The sequence below is a fragment of the Anopheles bellator genome, chromosome 1 (assembly GCF_943735745.2).
Source record: "Anopheles bellator chromosome 1, idAnoBellAS_SP24_06.2, whole genome shotgun sequence".
Lineage (NCBI taxonomy): Eukaryota > Metazoa > Arthropoda > Insecta > Diptera > Culicidae > Anopheles > Anopheles bellator.
This window is the reverse complement of record NC_071285.1, coordinates 16,423,305-16,432,151: the sequence shown is the minus strand read 5'-3', so window position 1 is coordinate 16,432,151 and position 8,847 is coordinate 16,423,305. Positions and strand designations below refer to the sequence as shown.

At 53.3% G+C, this 8,847-nt stretch overlaps 2 non-coding genes across 2 annotated transcripts; both read right to left on the bottom strand.

Moving 5' to 3' along the window:
• Positions 1–5,754: 5,754 nt before the first annotated feature.
• On the bottom strand, positions 5,755–5,827 carry Trnav-aac (transfer RNA valine (anticodon AAC)). Its single transcript has one exon. It is a non-coding gene; the product is annotated as a tRNA-Val (tRNA).
• Positions 5,828–6,986: 1,159 nt separating this feature from the next.
• On the bottom strand, positions 6,987–7,058 carry Trnaq-cug (transfer RNA glutamine (anticodon CUG)). Its single transcript has one exon. It is a non-coding gene; the product is annotated as a tRNA-Gln (tRNA).
• Between the last annotated feature and the right edge of the window lie 1,789 nt (positions 7,059–8,847).

Genomic DNA, 8,847 nt, shown 5'->3' with positions numbered 1-8,847 from the left:
TTCGGGTTGCAACGGGTGGCGGGAAAAAAGGAAAACTTCTATGACGCCTTTCAAACCCCGAGGTGGGCCAAAGCGGACAGCAGGAGCAGCAGCAGCAGCAGCGCTTTTCCGTTTTAATCTAGTAAATTTAATAAAAATGATTGATGGCACAGCCACCCTGGCAGAAGGAGCGCGCGCGCCCCGGGATGGCGCGAAGGAAAAGCGAAACAAAAACAATTTCCCAACGTGCAGTGTGCGGCCAAAGGGTTTCGGTGTGTAATTAGAAAAACAAATTTTTCCCCGGGCGAAAAACAATGTCGGGCCGGGAAGGGCGGGCCAAGTGGTGCACCATTCGGCGGCGCCAGGCTGTGGTGCGCCCCACGCTGCCCGGTGATGCCCGGACACGCGAATGACAAACTGTGGACGCGTTTTGGTTTGTTTGCCGGCCGGTCCATTGCCTCGGTTTTTTCACCGCTCAATTTGTTTTCCACGCCATTCCCCCCTCATCGCACGGCCCCGAAGTCATGAAGAATCGTTTCGTTAGCCATTAGTTTGGGTCCCGGGCGTTTAGGCGCACAGCCCCGAGTCCTAGTCCTAGTGTGTGAGGCAACGGTCACGTCCTGGCCGGGAACCCCAAAAACCGGGGCCATCCGTGGTGTATGTGTGGGGAAGAAACAACTTGCTGGCAAAAAATCTAAATCGCAACACAAGCAGCGGCACTAAATCTGCGACCGGCGAAAACGGAAGGCGCATAACGAAAATAGCGGCCACGTCCGTACGGATAATGAGTCCCCCGAGAGAGTGTGCGAGAGAGCGGGATAGAATGGGCCGAAAAAGATGGGTTTTTCCGGGAAACGGTTCTTTGATTGATAGCCTCTTGACCGGGCCCGCAGCTTCCGGATTTTTGGTCCGTTCCTACAGGGCTCGGCTACCTCGATTCGGTGTTCCTAAGCTCCCTGACAGCGCAAGGGGCCGCGTGTCCCTCCTTTCCCCCCCTCCCACACGAATGCTTTCTAATGCACTGGGATCTGCCGGGAGTGGATCGCTTTAGGGCTCCAGTGCGGCTTCATCACCGGTTTTTTTTGTTGAACCTCCCGACACATCGACAGAATCCGATTTCGAGGCGAAGGACGAGAGGACCGCTCCGCCCCCCTCCCCGGGAGGACCGGTCGCTGATTGCAATCGGCAATCGGGGGGTGTAAATATTTGCCCGACCGAATGGCTGCTGCACTGGCACGGCGGGCGATAACGAGACTTGACTGCATCGCGGACCCGCGCTATGTTTAGAGCATCATTATCGGCCACGGAGATCGATGTCCAGCCGAGTCGACCAGGTGGACCATCCCGCACGGGGACCGGTGGTGGTCAATATTGATGCTTTTCTTCGCCAGATAATTGCCTGTTTGTGTCGTTCGTGGCGATTGATTGTGATGTCTGATGGCCCCCTCTGAGCTGCCGGTTCCTGGAAGCCCCCTGGGATGGAGATGTGGGCAGCGGAGAGTAGCAGCCTGTAATCCAGCCGTCACTTGTGCAAGCGAGTGGCCCTTCGTTATCAGTAATTATTTTTACATCGATCCACTTGTGACGGGGACGACGTGCGGGTTCGTTCCCGTTACGGGCTGCGAACCAGTCAGTGAAAACCGGTGGCAGCGGCGTGATGATGTCATGCCCTTTAAATGCCGAAGTTCTCGATGCTCCGCAACCGGCAGGATGCTGATTGGGTTGTGCAGTTGCTGACCCCCCCGCAACCGGGAACTCACAGGAAAATAAAACTGTGACTGTGACGCGTTCGTAAACGTGACCGGGTGCGATTCCAGAAATACCACTTTTGATGGCAAATTCCAATGGCATTTTGTCTTAATTTTACGTTCCCGTTTGCCGACTAGCAATGGTTAGTAAACGGTGCAAAAATAACAGGAGAGCAAACCAGAGCTAGGCGACCACGCTTTTGTTGTAGCCATTGCATAGCTTCAGGCGTTTTTGATCCCGAAAGCTTGGGAAAGTTAATCTACCTTCTTGGAATTTTGCAATAAAATCTCTCGCCAATGAATTCAGGCGTCTAGTGCCGGGTGCCTTTGTTCAATCACCAGCACTGGCTACCTGGCCAGGCCAGGAATGTGGGTCCATTGGCCAGGTAAGACCCACACTCCCTAGAATGCTGGCACTTCATTTCGAAATTCCCGCTACATTGGCCATTATTGCGAGCGACGTTCAACTATTTTTAATAACTCAAGAACGGCAATTCAGTGCAGTGATTTCAATGCAATTTTCTAACCAGGGCCAGAGCGAGAGCGAGAGAGAGAGAGAGAGAGCTTCATTACGCTGCACCGAGCTGCATTGTGTAATAAATTTCAATTCAATCTTGCTGACGTCCGCCGTGCACTCGCTGCGTAATGAAAAATGCTTGCAACATCCAAGGCGGTTCGGACCCCCGGTGGACAGTGAGAAGTGAACCTTGGGCCGGGCGGGGGGTAATAAGACGGCGCAGAAGTACTACTTCCGGCTTAATTCAATAAAGTAATTGCACAAAAACGATACGCTGCGAAAGAAATGTTTACTGTTGCCGGCGTTCGCTAATTCGTGCTTCTTCGGGCAAAAGCCCACCATAAGCCTGACGCCATAAAATATGCGCCGCGCGGCACTGCGCTGTTTCCGGCTCCTGTTTTCTTTGCTTTTTCCCCGCATCCTTGCCCGTCTGTTCCGCCCATTATTTCCGTGCCCCCTCTCAACAAGGTGACACCGGCACGGCCCGGCCGAAGGAAGAAACTGTAAACCTGCGCCGGCCCAAAGTGGCCAAAGAAACTGCTTCGGAGTGCAATTAGTTGCATTCAAATCGGGCAGCGGGTCGAGGTGCCAGAGATTCCTTCGCCTCAGAAAGAAAGACAAATAACGGCCGAGTGGTTGGGGCCGTCGGAGAGATGGGTCCCCGCGATCCCGTTTAGTGATGCGGTCCCTGCAGTAACCTCGATCCGTTGCCGGTGGCCAGGACTGCATGCCGGCCCCGGGGAAGGGCGCCATCATAATTTTGTCCGCTACAGAAAAGTCCTGCCGGAAGGACTGCCCGGCCACGGCCCCTGGGCCGGGTACAATGAAGTAATTTACAGCTTAATCTCCTCCCCGGCACTGCTGTGTGTGCTGGCTCCATTACCGGCCCAGCGCGTTACCGTGGCCATTACTTTGTGCGTTTTATGAAGATTGGATTATTTAATTGCGCGATCCGAAGACGGGACCGGGACTTGCTGCTGCTGCAACTCCGCTGGACTCTGCTGGAGGACGACGCGTTAAGGAGGTCTTTTAAGGTAATTAAATTTGTGGCCGGTCCAGTCTCCGTTTGGCTGTCAACGGAAACCCGGGGCCCACCGTCGCCGTCAGCGGCCTGTCAGCATCCGGAGCTGCCGGAAGTCTGCCAAGTGCAGAGAGCGCAGCGAAGACGCGTCACAATTTCTTTTTGCGCCCGAAAGGAGACAGGGAGCCCAACACGGCCCCCCTCCGCGGATCGATAATGACGCAACAGCGTAGCGAAGTGTGGCCCCGAGGCCAGCGAAAAAGCAAAAAAAAATATAAGAACCTCAACACACGGCGGGACACGGCGGAAAAAGAAGTAACGCCCGGCCAACGGCAACTAAATTAGCATGTTGATGGCTTTCTCCAAAGTCGCCGAAGTGCAAAACCCTCGTCGAATGTAGCCTCGTTGTAGTGCGCGCCAGGATCCTGTAGCCCTCGGAAAGTTCCGCTCCGGTGCGATTGAATTAGATGCGACCTTTCCCGGGAGGAGGGTGCCCGCCCAGCCTCGTTTGCGGGGCCGCGGCCGGGTTTGTAAAATGTTTTCCAACAACCTACCTATTGTGTCACCGCGCGCGCTTTTGTGGCTGGCACCGCTCCGAGCGAACCAATCATCTAGTAATACAATTTCCAAATTATTCAATTACAAAAATAAACATCCACACGAACGGAACGCACGCACCGGGCGGCCCGAGGGGTCCTTCGTCGTCCTGTGTCGCGGGACCAGACAAACAAGGTGCGCTTCGGACACCTTCCGGTGTTTTACTTTTAGTTCCATTTGCTAGGCTCCTGTTATCTTTTCTATGTCGCGGTCGCGTCCCCCTTCGATGCGCCTTGTCAGTTCGCGAGTTGATCGAGCGAAACCCGGTCCGGGGTTCGAGGGCCTCATCCGGAAGGGATTCGGGATGGGATAATTCATTTGTTTAACTTTAATCACGATGGGCACCACACGGGCACGCAACACACCAACTAGCCGTTTGGTGAGCTTCACAGCGCGAAGATGGACATCGCAGGTCCTGGTCCTGGTGGCCACGGTTCCGGCCAGTTTGTGCGCTCTCGTTTGATTGATGACTTTTTGGCATGGGCGCCTCCGTTTGGTGTTTGAATATTAGAATAATGGAAACGCACGGACGAAGCCGATTATGAGGTAAGTGTTTTTGATTTAGTCCAATTATTGCATTCGCTTCAACAGCTTATACTAATTAAAATACGCAATGCGCAATTTAGTGGCTTTGCGGAACAATCGCTACAGTTCGGCACCGTGCAGCATTCGCTCCGTAAAAGGATACCACCATCCGTCGTTCGCTTTTCTGCCGCCAAGGGTTTTGCGACTCAACATTAAGCATGGCGTCAGCGTAACGACGTGTGGAAATGAGCATTCGACAAATCCGGACGAGTGCCATCCGTTTTCGCCTGTCTTTTCGCGTTACAACCGCGAGCTCTCCGGTACGGTTCCACCACGGTTGGTTAATCTCTTCGATAAACAGTGGCGCGCCTGCGGAAACCGTGTCCCGGTTGGAAAAATGACAACGCCAAGCCTTTTACAGGGGGGGATGTGCCAGATGTGACGGTGAACCGACTCCGGGTTCCATAATCCGTGGTTCGCGTCATGCTGTGTGCTGTTGCTGTTAACGACCAGTGTGGTTTCGCCAGCCAGCCATCCTGCGTGGCCCATCGATTAAAAGGTAGCGCACTGTCCCTGGAAGGTTGAGTTCCATCCGGAAAGATCCTTCCCGCGGGTTCGCCGAAAAGCATCCAAGGAACCACACCGGTTAGCAGCACAGACACAAACACATCACCATGACAATATTCTTGCATGATTTTAATTGACATTTTTATCCCTCCCCGAGCTCGGCCACCCATCACCCTGGCATCATAAATAAACATGGTACACTCGGGCAGGCCGATTGGCCCCTCTTGTTTTCCAGAGTCCGAGAAGGAAACCGAAGGGCCACGGGATCGCATCCACACGGCCACACGGACCCCGTTAAATATTCGGTCCGATTCTGCGTCTCAGCAGAATCGCACCCCAAAAAGTCGGCCACCGTCTTCGGGCGACGCCCAGAGCAGTGCGCTCCCGGTGATCTACCGGGCGATTAGTTCCGGCCGAGCGCGCCAGCGTTTAAGGACATAATTACACGGCGCTCTAGGGAGCGCTCCTGGAGAGGTTTCCGTTACGAGTCCGGGTGCGGATTGCCGCCGTGCCTGCAATTAATTGCCAGAAACCACCAGGTGATTCCTACTACTGGTGTTATTCCAGGAGCACGGTACGCGCAGGACCCTACCAGGTGCTCGCAAGGACGCGCACCGCAAACAATGTCGTTGTTATCTGATTTCTGATCGGCAATTGTTTGCACGAATCCGTCGACCGAAAACTGGACCGGAGCGCGAGACGTTGCGGTGAATAACACATTTCACCGACAGTTTGAAAAACGAGAAAATAGCGATTCGGGAATTGGAGATAGTCTAAGAATAATACAAAAAGATCGGCTCTGTTTCCGCCCGGGATCGAACCGGGGGCCTTCCGCGTGTTAGGCGGATGTGATAACCACTACACCACGGAAACCACTCGACGATCGCTGGTCCCCGCCGAAACCGGCTTAAGCCGACGTCTATCAAAGCGATAGCCAAATAAAATTAGACTCTAAACCCGACACAGAACCGTTCTGATTCAAGCCGAATTTATTGTTGCATCATTTCCGAACGGGATTTCGTCATTCGCGAAACACGGGAGAGATTAAATTATTTTTGGCAACCACCTCGGTTCGCGGTCCGATCCGCTCGACCGGTTTCCGATCGCTGCAGGATTTGCAACACTGGCCCGGTGTTACATAATGCTAAGGGGACTTCGACAATGGCCATTAGAGGGAAGCAAAACGAACATCCTTATCACAGCGCTGCTGCTGCTGAGTGCCGAGTGAAGATGTTCCATTTTGCAGCGTGCATTGACGTAACAGAGGAAACAACAGTGCAGCAGCAGCACACAACGGAGTGGTTTTGTTGCTGATAAGCCCTACGGTGCTGGGCCCTCTCTAAGAATGTTAAAGCAAATCAGCCTGGGGTTGGGACGATTGTTTAAAGAGCTTGGGCGCACTCCGCGGGAGCTTGGCTTGTCGAGTGTGCTCGTCCCACCACAATCGGCCACAATCGTTTGCGAGCCCGGAACCGAACCCGTGGCCGCGTTATCAACCGAGACCGAGACACGGTGGCCACGCAGCACCGGTTCGAGCCGGTAGCTCTGAGTGTTCCCGCAAACCGGTTCCGAGAGCAGGCGCGCAGCGAGTCCCGTCCCGTGATGCCACAGGGAGGATTATCAATTTATGGGTTCTTGTTCGGTTCGGACCAACGGTGCTCCTTCCTCGTTCTGATTGCGTTCTTTGTTGCGATCGACGCTGATTAGCGGTCCCATTTGCAACGCAAGAAGGAGGTATATTTATGAGCTTACACTAGTCAAGTAATGACTTGTGGTTGCTTATTTTGCTGCTCTTTGGCACTTCCGTTCACCTGCGTTTATGTAAGAAGTTATTAAGATAAATCCACAGGATATTCTTTTGATTTAATTGATTTCTTTCCCCAAAAATTCAATTAGAGTGCAAAACAAAATATTTAGTCATCAGACCAAGTTCTCTGTACATCAGTCGTATTCAAATAGTGTTGGTGGGGTGGTGGCCTTTTGATTCTCTCTTCATTGAGTCGCTTCGAACCGCAGATTGGCATAAAATTGAAGGTCCCACCGAGATTTGAACTCGGATCGTTGGATTCAGAGTCCAAAGTGCTAACCATTACACCATGGAACCCTCCTGCTTTTACTCTGTTTGCGCTCTCAGCTCATTTATATGCCGTGCAGTGCTAATACCCCGGGCCGAATACCCTGGCTAATAAATCCACCAATCGGATTAGGTGCAATGTGCTTTTCACCAGATCTTATCGCCAGGGCGATGGAGTGAAACATACCTAGCAACTATTGGCCTCTAGCAGCAGCCTTCTATAGTTCCATTATTAGCCCACTTCTCAACAACAAAGTCTTGCGGGAACCGGCGGTAAGCCTGGCCGTTATCTAGCCAAATCTCCAAGCAAACTGTGGTCCATGGGCTCACGACGAAAGGGCTTAGCGCGCAGAGAAAAATGGCCGCAATTCAAGACGATTATCAGTGATGAGTCAGAAGACACACAGTCATCATTGCAACGGGGACGCACTGCGATACCGTCTTCTCCGCTTTAATTAAGAATTGATTCTCGATTACCTGCCTTCGGTGGCTTTGGGGAGTAGGGTGCGAGGGACGGCCGTGCACGTGTTGCCGCAACCCGCAACGGTTTACCACCGCACAGCCCGCAACGCAACGCAAGTCGTCGCCTTCGTCGTCGTCATTGTCGGCGGATGGTTTTTATTACATCCCTGCGCCCGGTCCAGTGCACCGTGCGCGTCCTTTAACACCCTGTAGCTAATTACACAGCTTCTCACCTCCGCGCACTACTTGGCCGCGCAACGACGAAACCAGTTCCGGGGGGCCCCCAAAACCCTAGCAGTCTCTCGCGGCTTATGAAGACGAAGAAACTGAAACGAACGGGGCGTCAGAGAGAGAGAGAGAGACGGTAATCCTCGGGTAGCCGATAGGATGGCATTAATAGGGGAGTCATAAAATAATTTACGATAGATAATATGGGCTCATTAAGGTAATCACAATAAATGCGAGACGACTTCAACCACCGGCGACCGGCGTTGTCGACGACGGGCTAGAGGGCGCTTCTGGCGCAAGAACTGGAAACCTTCACTCGCTGGAGTCCTTCAGTTTCACTTCTCACCGGAGAGACCGCCGGACTTTTGCGTTCAACTCTTGGTCGGGCGCCTCTCCGGGGACGAATCTTTACGAATGCTAATCGCTACTAAATGCAATGGCCGAGCCCGGAACCGAATGGGCCGAGGGCCGTAAATCATTCCGCCTCCTGTCTTGTCCAACGGGCACACAGAAACACATACACACATCGGACCCTGCGGTCCTACGCAAGTTCCAGATCGGGTTCCAGGAGCGAACAACGCCCCGGTCTTGAGGACCACAAGCGAAGGAGAAAAAAAAAGTGAAACAGAAGATGCCAGGCCAGGTTTAATTTTCCGAACCCAAAACCCGGAGCAAGATACTTCTTGGGCTGGGTTGGGTTTTGGGGTGGCTGGTGGCTTCTGCCAGTACTGGCAGGGCCTATAAAATAAATACCTTCGATTTACTGCCGAAAGCATTAAACAAACCGGGGCACAATAATGGATTAAAACGAACCTCGAAACGATGATGCTCCCTCCCATAACCGTATCAATAATCATTAAACTCGGCCAGGGACTTGGTCGGTGGGCGCTGCGAGTTGCAAACACACAGCAGCAGCTCCACATTAAGCGGTTGAAGACGTGCGGATGGTTCCAGCTTGCGGTGCCCCGCCCCCGGGGCCCGTTCCCAGAATCTGGCAATGGCTACGGAATGGTTCAGGTGGTGAATGATGGCCCGAAGCACACTTCGTTCCGGCCATGCTCGTGTGTTTGCTCATTCAAACGCGAACGGAACAATAGAACCCGGAACCCCCGGGATGAGTGCGCGCTTG